The following is a 21,315-nucleotide window of genomic DNA, read 5'->3' on the forward strand; positions in this document are numbered from 1 at the left end:
TAAAGGGCATGAAGATGATGAAGGGACCAGAGCATCTCTTATGTGAAAAAAGGCTGAGAGACCTGGGACTGTTCAGCCTGGAGAAGACAAGGCTCAGGGGGGGATCTTATCAGTGTATACAATGTATACAAATACCTGAAGAGAGGGTGCAAAGAGGACATAGCCAGGTTCTGCTCAGTGGTGCCCAGTGCCAGAACAAGAGGCAATGGGCAAAAATCGAAACAAGGGGGCTCTGTCTGAACATCAGGAAACATTTTTCATTGTGAGGGTTACTGAGCAGTGGAACAGGTTGCCCAGAGATGTTGTGGAGTCTCCATCCTTGGAGATATCCAAAAGTCATCTGGATATGGTCCTGGGCAACCAACCCTAGGCGGCCCTGCTTGAGCAAAGGGATTGGACAAGATGAACCCCAGAGGTCCCTGCCAACCTCAACCGGTCTGTGATGCTGTGATTCTGATACATCAGCTTTAGGTCATACTATTCCAATAAGCTCTGGGCACAGAGTTGGGGAACATGTACAAAGTCTCTGAAGTCTTTGCTCTGACACATCACAGCAAGAATTTGTGACAGCTTCACCTACATGAGAGATGGGAACATTTCCAGAAAGTAAATGTAATCCTTCCAGCAAAGGGTTCATGACAAAATGTCTCAAAGACCATTTGGGAAAGCATTTTTCTTGGCTTGAGTCCTCATTCACGAATCTTTGAGGACTAAACTAAGCCACGTACTCTGCTAGTGGCTAATGGTGCAGGAAATGAGCACTCAGAAAGAAGATACCAGTTAGACAGATAAAAGAGTCTCCACAAGCACAATACAAAATTAGCTGAGAGCCTTGTGGCAGCCACAGATTAATCTCATTGCAGTCTTAGACGCAGCTATTCCAGCAGATGAGGGATCTGTAAGCCTTATGAGGATTAGTTTGGGTGGCAGTGTGTGCTTTACAGGAGTGGAGGTAGAGGAAGTCTCCCTAGGGCAAGAGTGGTTGGAGGACAGTGACAGATCTTGACTCCCATACAGCACACCCCAGTCCCTCGCACCACCCCACCCTCATGACCTCCCATCATTGCTCCCCTTCCTCCCACTGCTGACTCAGACCCCCCCACCCCACAAGTACATCCTCACTCTGTGAACCATACTGATGGCCCCTTCCAAACAGGAAATTCAGTGGCACCCCCCAACCTCCACCATCACAATTGGGTACTGCTTTTAACTCAGGTGATCCCATGGAGAGCTCTTGAGCCTGGTCTGTCTCCAGGCACAGCCATAGCTGTGAAATTAGCAGGGATAGAGAGCAACAGAAGAGTGTGCAGTAGACTAAGAACAGGGAGGTGAGCACAGAAGCCTGCACTGCTATGTGGAAGGGATTGATCCCAGGAATAGGGAAAACTGCAGAAATCAAAGACCTGTGACACCCCCAATGACCACCTGCTCCCACAGAGGGGAAGGCCACCAACTCTCCTGGCATGGGTCAGGGACAGCTGAAGCCATTTCTGGGACACGGGATATTGAATTCCACCTCAGTGCTAGATTGAAGGTCACCTGCAGGTTACTCCACCTGAAACAAAACAGGTTCCAATGACAGGGAAGTTCAAAAGTTCAGGAGCATGCCTGACAGTGAAACGTGTTGGAAAATAAAGACCTTAATTACAGTGACCATTTCTGACCCTGCCATTGTTAGTGACTCAGTTGCTAAAATGCCACATTGAGTGGAGGCTGGCGCTAGTGACTGTGCAAGCAGGCTTGGCAGCAGGGCAGCGAGCAGGAGCACTGACAGCCAAGGCTGTAAGGTACATCTCTCCAGTAAAAAGCCCAAGATGCCGTGCAGACCTGCATGGGACCTCAGACTGACTGTCCATTCAGGTGAGGTCCTCTGGACCACTGTCTTGGATGTATTTCTTACTGTTCCAAACCATCATGCAAATTCTGGTGTTTCTTATCTTGTTTTGAATCTGGGATGAAGGGAAAGCATTGCTTGGTGCTTGCTTTAAACCTTGAACCAGCAGAGATAATTTTCCAGTAAGGGCTTCAATTCCTGGGGTTTTTTGCATGCAACTCTGTGCAACTGACCTTAAAAAGTGGGGGTGAGTGGAAGAAGATCCAGAACACAGATGAGGTGAACTGACAGCATCCTGCTTGAACAGTGCTCTGTGCATGAGACCAGGTCAAAGAACAGAAGGGTCCACAAAAGACCCCTAGGCAAGGAGTGGAGTGCTGGGTAATCTCAACAGAACCTGCAGGTTTCAGCTTGCTCTGCTGGAGCCGAAGTCTCTACTTGGAAGGTAATCTCTTCTTTCTAGCCTTTCCTGAGGAGTTTAATTTTAAGAAGAATTATATATGCAGATACCCTTCAGTTTGACTTCCAACCATGCTGTCCTGCAGGAACACTCCAGCTGGCCACACAACTCCCACCAAGACTAGTAGTGGATACCTTAGGGTGGATGCAAGAACAGAACAAAATGATTCTTCAAACTTCCTCAGTGTATTCTCTCGGCGTCTGTAGCTTATGGATTTTTTTAAAAACACAGGTGTTATTTTTTTCTTTTATTAATCTGTCTGATTGCTTTTTGAACCCATGACAACTTTCAGCAACAAATGCACCCTGTGGTGACGAGTTCTGCAGCTTAATTATATGTTGCACTGGGCCATTCAGGCTTACTGATGTGAGTCTCAACTATCACATGTGTACACTGGGCTGGGCTGACAAATCTTTAGTGAACCCATCAAAAAATCACAGCATCACAGACTGGTTGAAGCTGGAAGGGATCTCTGGAGGTCATTTGGTCCAACTGCCCCCTGCTAAAGCAGGGCCACCTAGAGCTGGTTGCCCAGGACCACCTCCAGATGACTTTTGGATATCTCCAAGGATGGAGACTCCACATCCTCTAGGGGCAACCTGTGCCAGTGTTCTGTCAAAAGTGCGAAGTCCTTGTCACTGGCAGTGAAAAATCATGTTTAGAAATGTCAGGTGTACACACGGATAGCTCTACCATCTGTGTGATGGGGGGCATTTAAACTGATGGATGAAGTACAGTGTGTTAGATTGAATGTGTATCATGTAGGTACTTAGAACTGAGGGTAGCCCCAAGTAATATGAAGTCATAGGCACAGCGATCCAATCACAGTCAGCTCCAGGAATCTGTATGTGACATCAGGGTCGGAGCTTCCATCTCACTGCCCAAAGCTGCGAGCTGTGAGTTTTGGGTATCCATTAGCACCAAGGTGATGGGGATAAGTGGAAATAACAGCAGGATAAAAATGTAGCAGAAAGGCATCCCCAGGAGTCCCAGCTCAATGACAGGGAAGTTCAAAAGTTCAGGAGCATGCCTGACAGTGAAACGTGTTGGAAAATAAAGACCTTAATTACAGTGACCATTTCTGACCCTGCCATTGTTAGTGACTCAGTTGCTAAAATGCCACATTGAGTGGAGGCTGGCGCTAGTGACTGTGCAAGCAGGCTTGGCAGCAGGGCAGCGAGCAGGAGCACTGACAGCCAAGGCTGTAAGGTACATCTCTCCAGTAAAAAGCCCCTATTCAGTCATTTTGGGCTGAAAGTCCCCCAGGCCTGCAGATATATCTCTAGAGGAAGAGCATGCAGCAGGGGCTGTGCGTGCAAGTATCTCAGAGAAATGCAGACATAGAAGATTTCACTGGTAAAGCAGGAGCAGGAATCCACAAGGGAAATTTGTTGAGGTAAAAGTGCCTCATTTGCAGGTACTTATGCAGACCTTCCATGATGCCTCTAGCAGTGACTTTAACTTACAGTTTGATTATGTGAGGGCCAGCAAGGCTGGAAATAAGGTATTGTGAAGCTTGACTTTTTTTCTTGCTTATGACTTGGGAGCAAGATCTGAGACTTCTTACACTCACGTGGTGAATTATGTGTCCCAGTCAAGGAGAGACACAGAGTTACACTGAGGAGTTAATGGCAGGTTCATCAAATTGAGCATTAGTTGCATGAACCAATTAAAAGGAAACCTTTTTATGAAACTCGCCTTCCATGGCTCTATTGCATTTTTGCAATTTGTTTGTGTTATTGTGCTATTAACCATTTATTTCAGGTGCCAGCCCCACTCATTGGTGTGAGTGAACAAGGTGAATCTATTCCTTTTACTCTGTGTAAAAGTAAACCCAAAGAAATAATCTGTGCTAAATACAGTATTTTCCTGAGCTTCGCTAATGAACAGAAAATTATTTATGAGAAGTACTGGTCTCTGCACCAAATGAGCAGAGCCAGGACCTTTATACTGTGCCACAAGAAGGACCACAGGGTGGTCTGGTGGTTCAGCAGTCTCTCTGCTCACAGAAAGCAGTGGTGCTTCAGTAAGCATTAATTTTGATTACCAGTTTACAAACTACCAAAGGACATGGGCTGAAGTCCAGTGCTGGCAAAATCTCTGCTTCTCAGCTATCATAGCTCCATCATGTTCCCCATGAGACCATCGCTTCCCCCACCTCCTCCATCCTTACTGTCTTCAGTGCTTCTCAGGGGACACAGATGTGTTGGGCAGCTTCAGGTTCTGTATACACATTAAATTATTTGTGAGGTACCTTACACATCCTTACTGAGTACTTTTTAGAGAGTGTGCTTATAAATATATTAACTCCTTACAGCTCTGAGACATCTGACACTGAATCCTTCCCCTTTTCCATGCTGTTTAGGACTCAGCAAGCCAGGATAAAACTTTATTTCCTTAACAAATAATTACATATGATCTAAGGTAACATGGGTCTTAAATTTGTCTGTCACAAGAAGAAAACCCAGAATTATGTCAACCTATTGTCCACAGTGTGCAATTTATCCAACAAATTAATCTAATTTTGTCTTAGCCTACTGCTTGCCAACATACATTTGGAACTGGTTTCCTATGGGAAATGGCTTGATGAGTTTGTTAGGTGCTTTAGAAGAACAGTTTCCTCTGCCATGTGAGCTGACTCCTGTCTAAATCTTTTCCCTTGACTGAGACAGATTTTACAAGCCGTAAGGCACTTCTAAGCTCTGTGATGAATGTTAGTATTCATGCAGGACAGGTGTACAACCGGGGTGAGGTGGACTCTATGTAAGAAGCACAGTGAGGCCTGGAAGAGTCTTTAGGATTAAATGAAGGTTAAAAAGGGCCTATACAGTAGGAAGTGTATCTCAAACTAAAGCTGTTCCTGTGGAAAGACAATATAGACTTACAATGAACCAGAAAGGGGTCAGGAGAAGCAGAGGCACAAGAAAATGCTGGAGACTCTGCGGGTGCACATCAGTGCAGCTCCACTGATGTCATTAGCAGTGCTGTTAAAATTCACACAGGTTTCGAGCTGACCTAAGGGTCTTCAGTGACTTACTTGAAAAGTAATTGAGAACACATCAAAATGTTTCCAAGCAGCTTCCCTGGGCTGGCTAGGAAGCAAATAGCCTGTACCTGAGCAATCAGCTGGCCCAGGTGGAGCATTTGGGGTAAGCCCAAGGTGTGGATGAATGCAGTTCCTCCCTCAGCACAGAGCTCTTTATTGCTGTATGTAGGAATGATTTTTCTCTTCTGTTCTCTGCTTCTGAGCCCTCTCTGGCAGTAGTGATGGCAGGGTGGTAAGATACACCTCTGTTCTGAATTGCAGGTCATTGTTCTGAGTCTCCTCATCTTTGGTAACTACCAAATTTTGATCTGTCATTTCCTTTCACCCCTTTGTTCTCCCTGCTGCAGCAGCTCACCATGTCAGTTTTTACTCTGGAGGGAACTGTATCTTTTTTTTCCCACTGGTGCTGAATAGAAGGATCAGGATTTTGTGATGGGAACTTGTTTAGACAAACTAATTTACACCCTTTTTTTTTTTCCTTTGTCTTCCCCTGGCTCTTGCAGGATCATCTTGGCTGGGTCTGCAGTGTTGGGCAAGAGTTAAGTATTTCACAATAAAGAGCATCTGTGTCAGTGGGAATGGCTGAGGTGGCCTTTATCAGGGTATTCTGACCTGTCCTGAAAATGCAGATCCCAGTTCCCTCAGGCCGAGATGAAAGCACTGATCTCCATGTGACAGGGTAAAGCTGGTGCTTTCCCATATCAGGGGTGAAGCTCAGCATAAAGACAAATGTCAACATTAGCTCCCCAGTAAACTAGGTTAGCAGCCAGTGACCAACTATGGTCAACCATCACTGTATGCCAAAGACAACATTACCTAGCAATGAGAAAATGCATATCTTTGTGCTGAAGCATGAGGGGGACATTCAAGGTGACATCCACTGCACAGGGGTGCAGCCAGAACTAAAATGACTGACAGTCTCTGATTATCTCTTCCAGCCTCCTCAGTGTTCTGCATCCTTTGCAGAACTGTGGGAGGATTTAGTAGCAGAAGGTCTGAAGGGATAACTGGGGCTCAGCTGTTTTAATTACTACCATCCCCTATGAGGGGTGTGTTTGGGGCTTTGGACAGCAGCTTCCTTCTCCTTCATGGAGCACTGTGTACCTTGTTCTGGCTTCTGGGCTTACTCCATAAGCCAGTACTACCACACTGAGGGAGGGAGGGAGGGAGGGAAGGACATCCTTTTAATCAGTGCTGATCTGATGAAGGTATTTTCCCTGCCAGGTCCTCATGGACTACCTCTTACCATTCAGCCACTGAGTCCAACCAGGAATGTCTCTCCTGGTTATGCTCTGCTGTAATGAGGCCTGGCTGTTGGTTGCACATTGGTCTCTGCCCCTCACCATCTGTGGTGCACAGAAGTTTGCTCACTGGAGAAGATGAGACATGGTTGAAGCCTCTGGGTATGCTATTTGGGTGAAATGCAATAGTCTGTACTGGTACAAAGCTGAACTACATTGACTCATTGGTTCCCTCTGGCCCTGAAGCAAGTGATGGTCTGAAGGAAGGTAGAGGAGAGCGGGAAACAAACCTGGATCTGACCAGTAATTTAGCCATATCACTGCTGCTGACCTTTCCTACCATGCAACAGGTCCCATGCCCTTTCTGTATGAGTAAAACAAAGGCAGAACATGCAGGATCTTGCAGGAAGGAGAGTCCAAATGCCCAAAGCCATATGCTCAAGGGTGCAGATGGAGTGGTTGCGTGGATCCTCACAGCCCCAGTTAGTCATCATGGAATCCCAAGTACAGGTTTTCTCCAGTGATGAACACTGTGTGTGCAGCTTGTGGTAAGGGCACATGTAAACCCTAGTGCTAGGTGACTTGGGGTAAGCAGAGCAAGCTCTTTGAGGAAGTGAACACTGCAGGCGCTTTGGGAAATGCAATTAAATACCACTAGGACTGTGACTTATGGTGTTTGGCCCCCTGACGATCTGCCACCTTATTATGGAAAAATACGTGTCTTACTCAGGCCTAAACTCTTCCCTTCCTGCTGCCTGAAGAAACAGATTTTTGGCAGTGTCTCCAACCCTGCCCAAGCCCTCTGTCTCTCTCCCTGCTCTCCAAGTCCTCGTCTCTCATCTTTCCCATCAGACACTCGCTGTCTGCAGGCAGAGAAAGGCAAATAGGAGTTCAGAAGAAGGAGGATTTATTTTTTCCCTGTAGACCTAGTACTTCACCTTGTGCTGTCAGGTATCTTCAGACTAGACAGCCTGGCCTTTTTCTAACCCCTTGGGAGGCACTGGGCCTGCTCACCTCTCGGCTCTTCATAGAAAACATCTGCAGAAATACATCTATCTTGAGATTTGCATGCAAGCTGGAACAAGCACCCTGTGGTTCAAGAAAGAGGGACAGAGCCCTTTGTGGAGAAAATATCTCAATTCAGCCATGCAAACTAGCCCCAAGGAGCGTCATACCTTTGCAGGAATGTGAAAGAAAGGGTCTGTCCTGCAAGCTAATGCAGAGCCAGGAAGGAGCTTGGCACTGACTGTATGTTCTGAGTGTACCAAAACTCGGTGAGAGGTTGTAAGGTAGTGGAAAAGGATTTGATTTAATTTAACTTTCCAACGAAGCTGATTCTTCCCACCTGCATTCTTACATGCACATTTACAAACACCAGGACGCGTATGCCCAGGTGGTCTCAACAAGACCACTTGTGTGCAGCATGGAGGACAAAGGGTGTCAGCTACTGCATCCTTACAATGCCTCCCTGGATGCTCTTGATTGGCAAGGAAAAGGGTTTTTTGGACAGTAGTTTTGACCCAGGAGTCAACATTTATTACAATTGCTTCACACTCTGCAAGTCTTAAACGAGATTAGTTTCTTTTGCTTCTGTTTCCTTGTTTTGGGCCTCTTGTGGATCTGGTCTCTTTGTTGGGATAACAGGAGGAGAAATGGCACATACATTGTGGTGTATGGCTTCCAGAGCTGCCAGAGGACAGGCTTTCTGCTGACAAGTCACCTGAACCATTGGTCTTTGTGCAATCAACACTTTTCTCTTTTACTGTTGTCAGTCATGTCCTTTCAATCAGCCTGTGCTTACCTGAAGACAACTCATACAATTCTTCTGTGAGCAAAGGCAGGATGGATACCACAGATGGTGGAATTTGGAGGAAAGCATTTAATTTGAAGAGCAGGCTCTCATTTTCTAGGTTCACATGTGAGTCCACAGCACCACATCACAGGAGTCCCTGACTGTAGCCCCTGGCTGGCTGGAGCTTGTCGTAAGACTGAGTTTCATGAGATGCCTTTGGTTCTCTGTGACTTCAGTGAGGAACTTTGACGAAGGCTTTTGAAAGACTAAGTAAATTGCATCCTTCACAACTGGTTTGCTGACACACTTAACACAGGCAGAGAAACACAATTTTCCTTTAAAGAGGACATGCTGGGTTCTCTGTCTTACGTGCCATAACCGGTCATGAAAGTTAAGCACATTCCCTGCACACTTGCAGGCTTGTTTAACCTTTCTTGGTACACTGCCTGCCGTGAGATGCATGAGGGAAGACACCAAATTGCTAATAACCTGAGCAATTCTGCAGGTGAACAGGTAAAAAGGCAGTGAACTGACCTAAACCAAAAAAGTCTGATTCCAAACAAGGAGGAGGAACAGTTTTTAGGGATGACTAGGGCTATAAATAATGTTTTTTTCTTAGATAGAGATCACATCTACAGTTTGCTCTCCTGGAGTTTTAAAAAGTTATCTGACCAAATTGCTAATTAAAAGGCACATTGCTTAAAAAACTAACTTTAAACATCTGTTAAATATTGTTTGTAGCTAAAGCTTGCACAGTTATGTATAGCTGTATTTACCTGCTAAAAGAAATTTCTCTGCTTTTCTTTCTCAATTCAGTTGGTTTAATTAGAGTCAAAGATATTGCTTCATCACACAGGTGGCTGATGCTGGACTTCCTGAACATCATGTCCTGTCTATAACATGTGCTTTGCTAGTACTATCAGTAAAACTCACTGTTCCCCTTGTTTGGATCTTATCCCATAAAAGAGAGGGTGAGAGTAATGAATGTTAACTTGAAGAATATCCCCCTCATTCTTTAATCACAGATGAAATGCACTTGCTCACTCCCCTACATGGGGGTTGGCTAAAGAGGTCCTCTTCCAACTATACATCCTTCAGGATCATCCCCAGTCTGTCCTCCCTCTGTGGCAATGGAATAACTTGACTTCTGCTAGAGTCTGAGCTCCCCAAATGACACCTTTTGCAGAACTTCCTGTGCAAAGTCCCCTGCATCACAAGGAAGTCCTGTCTTAGAGGGCCTCACCTGTTTCTGTTGGCATCTATTTCTATGCCAAGCTTGGAATAATCTTTAGGTTTTTTCTTAGGGGTTGGATTATACAATTTAGGCACTTTATTAGATTTGTGCTTTACAGTTAATAGTAAGTATATGTACAAATAAGCATGTATTTCACTTGTGACTTAAAGACAGGGAAAGACTGACTCTTAGCATGACAACAAGCTTACATAAAGGGGAAAGTCTGAGAATATCACCATCTCTTTTTCTCTCTCCCACTGACTATAAATAGTCCCTTCCTGGTCACTGAAGTAGATTTTTCCCTCTTATTGGTTATCATGATTAGCTAAATAGGCCATGTACAGATACCTTTGTAAAGGCTCCTGCCCTTTCCCTGAACCATGTGAATCAGTTTACAGGCACAGTATAAGGCACATGCTACCCTGCACTGAGATGGCAAGTAATTGGGATAATGTCCAGCCAGAGAAAACAGACTCACATGGAAGTGCATTCAGGTTTCCCAAACCTCAGCTCTGCACCCCAGAACATGGCTGGGCAACACACATCTCACCAAACCTGACTGTACCTGGAGGCTCCTAGAAGGGAAAGCTATGGGGGATGCTTATCAAGCCCATCTCCTGCCAGGACAAAAAATCACAAATCATGGGAAGAGGCAGTGATCCTGGAGCTGCAGACAATGTGGCAGTGATCCCAGGATGGGAAGAGTCAGACCCAAGCCAAGAGGTGCATCCCACAGGTGAAGAGTTAGCTGAGGTTGTAAGTGGAGGGAGTGGGATGGGAGGCACTGGAGATAGCATGAAGGTGGTAGAATAGAAGACTAGTTTCAGGAAAGACTGGACATCATTAAGCTAATACAATTAAAAATCTTGAGTTAAAGTAATGGACCACCCTTATCAAAGGGCAGTAATGAGTGGGTACAATCAGACTGAAGTTTGATTGACTTTGAGTAACAATCAAAGTATCCCAGGGTCAAACAGCAGACTGATAGTTCAATATCTTCATATGCTTTCTGGACAATAATTCAGATGCACCCTCACCAAATTTGTACACAACACTGAATATGAGGAAGTAGCTGGTACATGAATGGCAGAGCTTCAGTCCAGAGGGACCTCAACAAACTTCAGGCCTGGGACAACAGGAACCTCACAAAGTTCAGCTGCTCGGAGGGCCAAGCTCTGTACCCAGGGCAGGATAACCCCGGGCATCGGTGCAGCCTGGGAAGCAATCCATCAGCCCTGCTGAGAAGAACCAGGAGGACGATAAACTGAACATGAGTCAACAGTGCACTCTCATGGCAAATAAGGGAAACCACAAACTGGGCTGCATTAGGACTGTGACCAGAAGGGAGGAGTTATCATATCCCTCTACTCAGTGCTTCTGTTGTTGCCTCTTGAATACTCGGTGTTTGTCCATCCTCCAAGCTCCCTCCCTCCACCCAGAACAAGAAGAATATGAAAAAAAGAAGAGAGGAGGTCTGGCAGAGGGTGGCTGAGATGTCAAGGGTCTCAGACACATGGCCTGAGGATAGGTAGAAGGAGCTGTTTTGTGTTGTCAGACAAAGAGGATGCTGAGGGTCTGGTAATCCTAGCCCACAAATACTTGAAGGGCAGTTACAACGAGAATGAAGCCAAACACTTCTCAGTGATACCAAATAATAAAACAAGGGCCACAGAAACAACAAAGGTTCAGGTAGGATACTAGGAAAAAAATGTCAACATAGCTCTTGCTCAGTCGGGTCCCACAGTAACCTCTAAGACATTTCCCAAAACATCTGCTTTTCCCCAGACCCATGCTGCTCCATGCAGAACTGACATTCCCAGTCTAAGATCTTGCATATGGCTCTCTCATCTGCACAGCAAATACCTATTAGGATCATTTTTCTTCAATATTTGTTTGTGTAGAATTCTACTTATCTGAAACTTTTCACCAAGCAAATTTCAGACACATACTTGAGACCTGTTTATACAGGAAAGGAAATGAAAAATGACGCAGCATATTAAAATTAGTCTGCAAACAATCAGTGCTATGTAAATTGGATAGTCAATGCCACAGTTGGGGATACTACCTACTTTGTGAACAACTTAAAGAATAATGTTCATACAATATAAAAAAAGAATAGATCACTGTGGTAGCTAAGGGTGGAAGGGAGGTGGCAAATGCAGTAGAAAAGGAAAAAAATAAATCAATTAGTAGATGAAAATGAGTATTAGCAAAAGAGAAAACATAAGAGAAGTAGAAAATTTTGACTGATTCAGACTAGACAATATTTTACTTGTTCTTAAAGGCATCACAGAGAATGAATGCAAACTGAGAGGGAGGTGTATGCAAATTCATGTAAATTTATATGAAAATCAGCACATACCATCAGTGTCTTGGCAAGTTACCCAATGTCTCTATGCCTTAGTGACTGCATATGACTAAATAGGAGGTTAAAAGTGAGTGACAATATAAATGTTGCAGTACATTACAGCAAGGCTTCACAGCCCTGGGACAGGAGCTGATAGACTGCATTTACACAGAAAAGGCTGGGTCTATATTTCTGCTGCCCTTTTCTCACTCCAAAATTAACAGCATATCCTCACTATGTCCACTGACAGCATGGGAAAGGCAGGTACACAGGGCAGAGGAACAAGTCGGAGGACTGATATATACAGTTGAATTTGCTGGTCATTACAACTCCTTCTTCCTCCAATAATTTTACCACTAAGTGAATGGAAATGTTCTATATTTTGGCTTCTCCAAGACCCGGTCAGAAGTGTCTGTGTTTGTACCCTCGCATGCATGCTTCTCCTATATTTTAGACTCTCTGTATTTAAGGATTCAACTCTTCTGTTTGTCAATATCATTCTTTACACTCACATAAAGAAATGCTAATAGTTGTTTATTCTTTGCTTTTCTTTCCAGATCATTTATTTTTAAATATTCTCTCAGAATGAAACATTTATGAATGTTCATCACTATGGGCTTCATCCTTATCTCCTGAGACCAGTGGTCCATGCATGTGACTTCCAAACAATAGGACTAAATTCTCTCCCTTTCTTGTAATGGAGTATAACAATTTATTGGGGGGTGGGGGGGGTGGGGGAGGGTTGGCTTTTTTTTTCCTTCCTTCTGATTTGTTGAAACAGCTTTGTAAGAATTCTTCTGGTAGACAAAAGTATTAAAATGTGTAAAGCTACTCATCTGAGGACACCAATAACTCCACCAGAATGCATCTGCTTGGAAAGTGTATGTCAGTACCAACACCCAGCTTTGAGGACTGAGCAACCATCTGAACATCTTCCTGATTCCTTTCACCATCCTATCCTTACCTCTTGTGATGCTCACCTGTAGATTTTTGTCTGTTAGGATAGGAGAAGGGACTGGAAGTAGCACAGGGCAGAAACTAGTATTTATAGTTGCCTATAAAATAGTAAGTACATTTTTTTTAGGGCTACTTTTTATTAAATAGATCAGTATGCATTTAAAAGCTCCACAGATGAAGGAATAATGTGCATCTGTTTTTATGTGTACAATCAAGTGTTGAAAGAGATTGTTCAGAGAGGCTGTGCAGTCTCTGTCCTTGGAGGTTTTTCAAGGCCTGACTGGAAAAAGCCCTGAGAAGCCCTGTCTGACCTCATAGCTGACCATGCTTTGAGCAAGAGGTTGGAACAGAGACCTCCTGAGGTCCCTTCCAATGCAAATTATCCTATGAATTTGTGAATTGGAAAATTTCCACAGGCAAACTGTACTTTCAGCATATGGCAATGTCTGTTTTGAAGATATATTTCTCAAGTCTCAAAGCTTTAGCACAATAGCATTCCTCTGCCACAAGTTAATGGACAATCATTTTCAAAAATCCCAATGGACCCCAAAATCCCAATCCCCCCAAAATCTTAGTAGGACTGGGACAATGAATAGTAAAAGCCCAGGTTCTGCAGAGGCTTTGTGCTTCAATGGGCACGTGTGTGTGTATGTATGCATTGGGTAGCACGGGCATGAACCAGTCTTGTGTCACTAGTCACGATGCTGCTCACCAGCACATATAGGCAAGAGTGTGAAGAGAAGGTGTCAGCCAGGTTCTTCTGGTCACACACGCATGGCTTGGACAAAATTATTTTTAAATATGCCTCATCTTTGGAAATGCCTGTGAATGTCCAAATCAAGACCCACAAGCCTTGCTGCTCTTGCCCTGGCACTGAATATCTACATAAGCCCTACACGTGCCTAGAAGGCACATAGTGGAAGCAGAGTCCAGATCCAACTCCACTGCCTATATGATCCAGATAAAGCTATTTTAGATGGTAGAGGGTTCCTAATGTATCAGCTATTTTCAAATTAATTTTAAAGGGTCCTATTCTTCCACCTCACCTTCCCTTGTACTGGTAGCTTCTGGGATGTTATTTCCTTTTTTTTTTTTTTTTTTCCCTTTTAACCCCTCGTTAATCTGAGGGGACTCAGCTCACCTTCTAAGTCTATTCTCTGCTCCTTTCATTTTGTAACCTGCTGACTGAATATCTCTCTGATCTGAGACACAGATCTCAGTTAACTGTATTGATCCTGCCAAGAAAGTAAAACCAGAATCTGGAAATGACATATGAGACACTGGAACAGGTTGCCCAGAGAAGGTGTGGATGCCCAAAGCCTGGAAGTGTTCAAGGTCAGGTTGGCTGGGGCTTTGAGCAACCTGATGTAGTGAAAGATGTCCCTGTCCACAGCAGGGGGGTGTTGGACTAGATGATCTTTAAAGGTCCCTCCCAACCCAAACCATTCTATGATTCAATATTCCCAGGCCAGACCTTGTAGTAAATCCCAGGTCTAAGCTTTGTACAGGGCTGTCAGAAAACCTGTGAAGACCTGTCTACCACTGCTGAAGAAGAGCTAAAGTCATTTTGCAACACAAATTGAGCCCATCACTGGACTCTTATTTCCTCTGTACACAGTTTGCTTGGCAATTAGTATTTTTATAATGTGCAAATGATAAACAGCTTAGTGTGGTCAGTTTTAAGTTAACACAGTTTCCCTGTTAGAGAGGTGAAGCACAAGAAATTAGTAGGAGTCTCACTAAGTCTAAACCTAACACTCACACTCCATATGCTGTTTCCTTAGGTTTGGATGTGGTATCAACACCACCACTGTCTTTCTAGAGGGGAGACAGCCCTGCCTAAGGTAGCCGGTGCCAGGACAGCCCAGCTGGGTCAGTGGGACCTTCTGGCAGGCTGCAGAGGAGCACAGCACTGCACTCTGACCTTAGAAATTTATTTTTTTAAATGTCTTACACTTCTACCTGCCCAATGTAAAGCCTCTGCCAGAAGCTGTGTGAAGTATTAGAGAAATATTCTTGCATTACTCAAAGAAGAAACTGTTCTTTGGCTTCAACATATAGGACAAACTAACCTAGGTCCTGCAACAGCATATCAGAGACTGCTGCTGGCTACCTCTTCTCCTGAGGCATGACCAGCATTTTCCTGTATTTTCTTTTCCTAAGTAGGTATCTGAAGACAGACTGTAGGGTGCCAATGGGAACTTATGAACTTGAAGTGAATGGTACAGTGAAGACCAAATAAACAAAGAGCACAGATAGATTGCATTGTCATGGTGTGTTTGCTCTTGCAGAAAGTGCCACCCGTGTCCCCTGGGCAACAGAGTCTGCAACGTCTGCTCTTCACCCAAGGCATAAGTGGCTGCTCACAGGATGGAACAAAGACCTGTCTCCTGGGCCTTTGGGGTGGCATGCACAATGGAGCAGAAACATTCACCCAGCCAAAGCCCACAGCTACAGCCAGACTGCTGTCCTGGGCATATGTCAGAAATGCATGAGATGTTGGTGTAAGGCAGGATCTCCACAACAGCAGCACAAGGTTAACATGCAAAATGCATCATGTGGAGCTGTTTGGTACTGGGAACAAACCTCCATGGCTGTGGAAGAGGAGCACAGATCAGGAAGGGACCTTTGTCATTGTGAACCTAGTCCATAGGCATACTGCAAACAGGCCTAGCCCCGCTCACAGGAATGGCACATTTTTACTACTTAAACTCCAAAGGTATTCCAAGCTCTCCTTCACTGACAACCCTCTCATCTCCAGCCTTCCTGAGTTCATGGCTTGTTTCCTTCCCATATGCCATGGGCAGAGCAAATGCCTAATGGCAAGGGAAATGGTAAACAAAATGGAAAGGACTATACTTGCCATAAATCAGGATAATCTCATTAATAGAGAAGGTTACTCTGAAGCTTAGGGGCTAGCTCAAATGTAGCCAAGACTGGCTCATAAGTGGCAGTTATTTCTTGCCCAAGTTTTTGTGGGAGCTGTGGGAGATATCTCAGGGTCTCAGTCATGCTGCTTGACCATCCTCAAATGGAGCTGCTGCACACAGAGGCTTTCCCCATTTTTAATAAGTGCATGTGTCATCTGCATCACACATCACAGGAACTTCTGGGCACACAGCCTACTCATGCCCTGCACCTGTCCCATGGCAATAGGGAGGAGGAAAGCCCACTGCATTGGTAAAAAACAGTCCTGTGTCACTGGGCTGCTGAACTGCATCCATGGCACAGTGGAAGGAGGGTTCCCTCCTATCCTCCATGCCCCAGTTTCACCATTGTTCAGTGGCCTGGATGTGGAACAATGGTGTTGACTCTCTTCCCGGGCTTAGAGCCATGAGATGCCACTGTTTACAGTGTTTAAATAGCACATTCAGGCTATCACCTGGGCAAACTAATAAGATTTTAAGTCATATCCCTAAAACCCAAGCCAATGGGAAACAGTAGTCATTGGCTCTATCTTTCAGCAATTAATCTTCCTTAAGGAGACTTCAAAAGAGCCATATTGATACAAAACCAGTTATCAGAAGACCAGAATACTTTGGGGGTTTCCAAGACCTTACAGGAAAAAGCCATAAGTAACCTGGTGTGACTTCAGAGCTGACCCTGGTTTGAGTAGTAGGTTGGACTAAATCACTTCCTAAGGTCCCTTCCAGCTTGAAGGACATCCTATGAAAAAATCAGGGAAAACCCAATCACAGCTCAGGAGAAGAGGCACAGTGTCTTTGCCATGCTGTTATAGGACCTGAGTAAGTTTGTCCTACCTGTTGAAGCAAAAGGAATTTTCTTCTCTGGATTCTGCAAGACTATTCCTTTAATAATTTCACATCTGCAACATTTGCCCAAGGCTGCTGTTTTGAAAGATGCAGTGATGTGACAGCTCAGCACAAGGGGGAGGTCTTGCTTTACCTTCCACTCCTCCAGAGGTGCTCAGCAGACACCTCAGTGGTGCTGGGCTCTCTTACAGTAGGTTTGTGAGTTGAACCCCCTTGCAGAAAGGCTGACAAGCACGTGAGGTACTGCAAGGGATGGGACAGGGACTGGGGTCAAGAAAGAGTGGGGGAGGCAGGAAGAGCAACAAGAGGAGAAGATGCCTCCCCTTTTTAGTGGCAGGAGCCACTAAACTGGCTGAACTGTCTTTGTTACATCCTCTTTCTTCTCTCCCTCATGGGCTAACTATTAGGATCTGGGAGTGTCCCAGTTTCAGAAACAGTTGGTGGACTGTCCCAGAACAGCTGCTCTTATGGTCTGGTCTGACACTGGGGCCACCTCAGCTGAAAGCACTGTCACTCCTCTGCCCCTGGCAGCCTGCTCCTGTTTCCAGTCCAAGGTGGGTTGCCCTACAGTAGCCCTGCACAGTCACTATGGACCTTATTTTTCTCAACAGCAAAGATTAAAATGCAGATGCCTCTTCTGAGACCAGGGAATTGAGCAAGGCCAGAAGGTTGTGTCTCAGAGTAGCCAGAAGTTAACTCCTATGGCAAAAACATGCCATGGTGGTACTCAGGGAGCCAAGGTATGAGGCGGGACCCAGATCAAATCTCCTGGGCACAAGGTCATGCTCTGTACACACTCAAAGACCAAGATACTCCTGGGCAACCCCAGTTTTATATCTTCTAGTCTCAAATAAACTATCATGGCTGAAGGTGCTTCCACACTTCTCTGGACAAGTTTAGGGGGTTCTCAACCCAATGAGAGGAGCAATTCAGGACTGCATGCTGGAGGGTGACAAAAATGTCAGCTAACCTTTCTAATTGCCAGTTGCTGCCCCAGACATTGTCATTCCCAGTGTCTTCAGGCCAAACCAACTAATTCTGACCTGTGCAGAACAGAACACTTCTTCCACAGGGTCACTTCTGCATACCAACTAGTTTGGTTTTACCTTCACCAATAACAGTTCTATTTGGTCACCTTTCAGGCAGCTCAGCCTCCTGTGCCCATGCATGTGCAAGGATAGCAGCACTGGGTCTCCAAGTACCTCACTTGGGACAGCTTCTGACACAGTCAACTCAATTTTTTGGATGCCATGACTCTCCTCTGCAGATCTGCCCATCTCAGAGACTGTATCCTGCCTCTTTGCCACACCTGCTATACCTGGGTCCCTCATGTTGCTGTCTGTGCTGGAAATTCTACATGTTCACTGAAGAGAGAGAGTGGGTTTTTAGCATTTATTCACTGCACTTGCTGAGGCCAAACATTCAATGTTCAGACTTTTGCAGGGCAGTCCACTACTAAAATGGAGAAATGCATGAGAGCTGCATGAATCTCAGCCTCAACAGTGCTCAACAGTGGGCAGTATGAGGGGCTGGAGCCCCTACTTGGTAATTTCACTTACGTTGCTTTTGACTGGCAAATCCAAAGGTGAAAACTGGAGTTGACAGTTCAAGACATTGCCATTGCTGTCCTCAGGGGTACTTGCCACCCTTCCTGGTAGGCACTGTGGGACATGCAGAACCACAGGAGCCTCTTTGTCTTCTTGGGACCAGCTAAGACAGATTTTTGAGACCATCCCATTAAGTACTATGGCCAGTCATAGGGTACCATTCAAATGTCTGCTATAAATGTCTACCTTAAAACATGGAAATGGTGCCCTGGGCTCTCCTGGGTTTGCTTGTTTGATCTCTTCTGGGTGCTAAAGGAGCTTTGGGTAATGAGGGCATGTGGAAACAACTGGGTGCAGGCATCTGGAATAAACTCCATAGAGTCTTCACCATTGACTCCATTCTTCTCAGCCGTGACTGTCACCTGGTCTATTGGGAAAGCGAAGGAAAGAGATTCCCACTGGAGTATTGGCTCCTGTAGGAGCAGAAGTGACCACAACCAAGACCACAGCCAAATGGAGAAGTTCCCAGCAGTGCTGTTCAGGGCCATCTCATCTCATCTCATCTCAGGTGGAATGTCAGCCCTGCTTCTCCTAGAGGTCTGCTGGAGACTGGGAAAGTAAGAAGGCAGATTTAACATCAGAACACGGGGGATAAAGACAGGTCAGTCCTTTGATTCACATAATCATGATTTACTCTTTCTGCCCCATGCAGCTCACTAAGCACCTGACACCACAAGCCTGCTCCAGCTCTGAGCTTATTCTCAGCCCTCATCCTGCTCTTTTTCTCCAGTGAGGCATCCCTGCCCTCATGTTCACCCACCATCATACCTAATTTTGTCCACCAGTCAATCCCTACCCCTGCCTCCCCTGGGATCCTGCTGCCCCCATAATGTCCATACCCTGATGCTCAACTCATGCCCTTTACTGTCACTCCACTTGCTCTCTGCCACAATGAAAGTCCACTGGCACCCAGTGACACATGAATACCAGTGTTGTTCTCTGCTTACCTCCAGAAATGGAGAGATTTTCATCCCCAGGCTAAACTGGCACTTCACTGTTATAGACCTCCACACTGGCTGCTGGTCTCTGCAGTGAGTCAGGGAAGCACAGTGAAAGGCTTTTCACCGGTTCCCCAGTGATGGGTTTGTACCACTGTGGCCCACAGTGATGACTGGGACATGCCCCTGTGTACATTTACGAGCAGTGACAACATCCTCCTGACCTGACTGGTGGTGCTTCAGGGCAAGGCTGAACTGGCACAGGCACACAGCATGTGAGGAGTTAATAAAAACTGCTGGATTAAAATCATTACATTGTCACTGAAAAACCCTGCTGTTAGCCACAGGGAAGGACCTTGTCTGCAGCTCCCTTACAATAAAATGAAGGGTAATTTCATCCAGTCACCTGCTGCTGACCTATTTAAAGTACCCAGAGGCAGGGCAGAGCAGGTCACTGCTGCTTCAGCCCACAGCAGCCAAGGTTAGGCTGCAGGTGAGGCATCCCAGTGCTGCCTCTTTGGGGAACAGGGTGCCCACACCTTCTTCTCAGCCTGGACAGTGCAAGCAGGAAGGCTGGTTCTGCTGGCAGCATCATTCTGCCTCTGCCCCTGGTCAGGTTCTGTGCCATGGGTGTGCTGCTTGGCAGAGGCTGGGGTGCCTGGCGAGTGATGGGGCTGCTCAAGCCCGGCCACCACCAGCTCTACCCAGGCTCTGGGAGGTCACTTCCCAGCACAGAGAGCCCAGACTGCGCACCCAGGCTTTGGGGAGCTCTGTGCATCCTTCTTCAGCACCTACACAAATTTCCCCACACTTCTTTGGGCATGGGGAAAGGGAAGCTTCCCTGCATTAGCTGCCACTGGTCTGCAGCTTTTCAAGCTGTGTTTTTAAGACTTGAATAAACTCTTCTTACTTGCAGTGACTTGGTTTGCGCAACCATGGAAATTGGGTGTAGTGATTAACTGTATGCTGGTATCTAATTGGCTTGAAAGTCAGTCTTGGAGGCATTCAGACACCAGCTCCAGCATCCTGTAATATGTCACAGGCTATTGCTCTGTTTAGAAGCAGTGCACAGCTGCTGTGAAACCCCACCCTGGGGTCACCCTGGTACCTAGCGGGAACTGCCTGGCTGGCTTAGGTGGCTCTTCAGGGAGACACAGAGCTCAAGCCTTCTGTCCACTCTACAGAGGATATACAATGATTTAAAAGGTTATTATGACTCTCATAATATTCAGTGTTTCCCAGCTCTTGGAGTCCCATGATGACTGTGGGAGAAATGCTGCTCTCATTAAAAAATTTGGAAAGCTTTTGCAGCCCCATTGGCACAGAAAAAAGGTGGGCAATGCAATCTTGAGATCTCCAAAAGCCAAATGCAGAGAGAAACACTCTTAGAAACTTCATATTTCTAAGCCAGTCATGGTCCTCCAAGCTGCATAATTCTTAAGACATGCAGTGCCATCAGTCTTGGTGAGTGCAGGTCACCACAGGGGTCAGGCACTGTTGCTGTCCTCTCTGCCAGAGCTGGTGCACCCCAGGACAAATGTTGCATGAAGCTGCTTCCACAGTCAGCTGTTCCCCCATCCACACATGCACCGAGTCCTGCATGGGGTGTTACAGACACACAAACACTCATGCATGCAAGTTCCCCATGTGCCAGGCCCAGCCTGCAGGATGACAGTGCCTTCACCGGGTGGAGTTTTACTTGGGAAAAATGATGACCCTGGGGTGTTGTGATTTCCCTGGTGATGAAGAAGGTTGGTTGGAGAGTGTATGCTGGATACTGCATGCAGCCAGTATCTTCTCTGCTGGTTGCTCTCAGTCCTCTCCAGGGTTGGTGCTTACCTATGCACACCTCTAAACTCTTTCTATCTGCCCAAGGAAGCTGATATTCCAATTTTACCAGTCCTCCCCATAGCTCCAAATTATTCTGATTTCTCTCCCCATTGGTGACAGGGTGGGGGAAGGTGGCACATGGGAGGCAGGGAAGGAAAGTAACAGGGTGGTCCTGGGCATGTGCAGGCTAAGGCTACTACCTATCATAGGGACATCTGGGGCCACTTATAGTTTTAACTCATTCTGGCTGGAGCTG

General features: G+C 45.8%; 1 protein-coding gene across 1 annotated transcript in view; it reads left to right on the forward strand.

Moving 5' to 3' along the window:
* The first annotated feature begins 3,453 nt into the window (after positions 1–3,453).
* LACTBL1 (lactamase beta like 1) overlaps positions 3,454–21,315 on the forward strand; it is a 43,989-nt gene continuing 26,127 nt past the window's right edge. The window contains exon 1 of the mRNA XM_052791162.1: positions 3,454–3,690. The gene's annotated coding sequence lies outside the window, so the exon portion shown is untranslated. The remainder of the gene's footprint in view (positions 3,691–21,315) is intronic.

The sequence above is a fragment of the Harpia harpyja genome, chromosome 7 (assembly GCF_026419915.1).
Source record: "Harpia harpyja isolate bHarHar1 chromosome 7, bHarHar1 primary haplotype, whole genome shotgun sequence".
NCBI lineage: Eukaryota > Metazoa > Chordata > Aves > Accipitriformes > Accipitridae > Harpia > Harpia harpyja.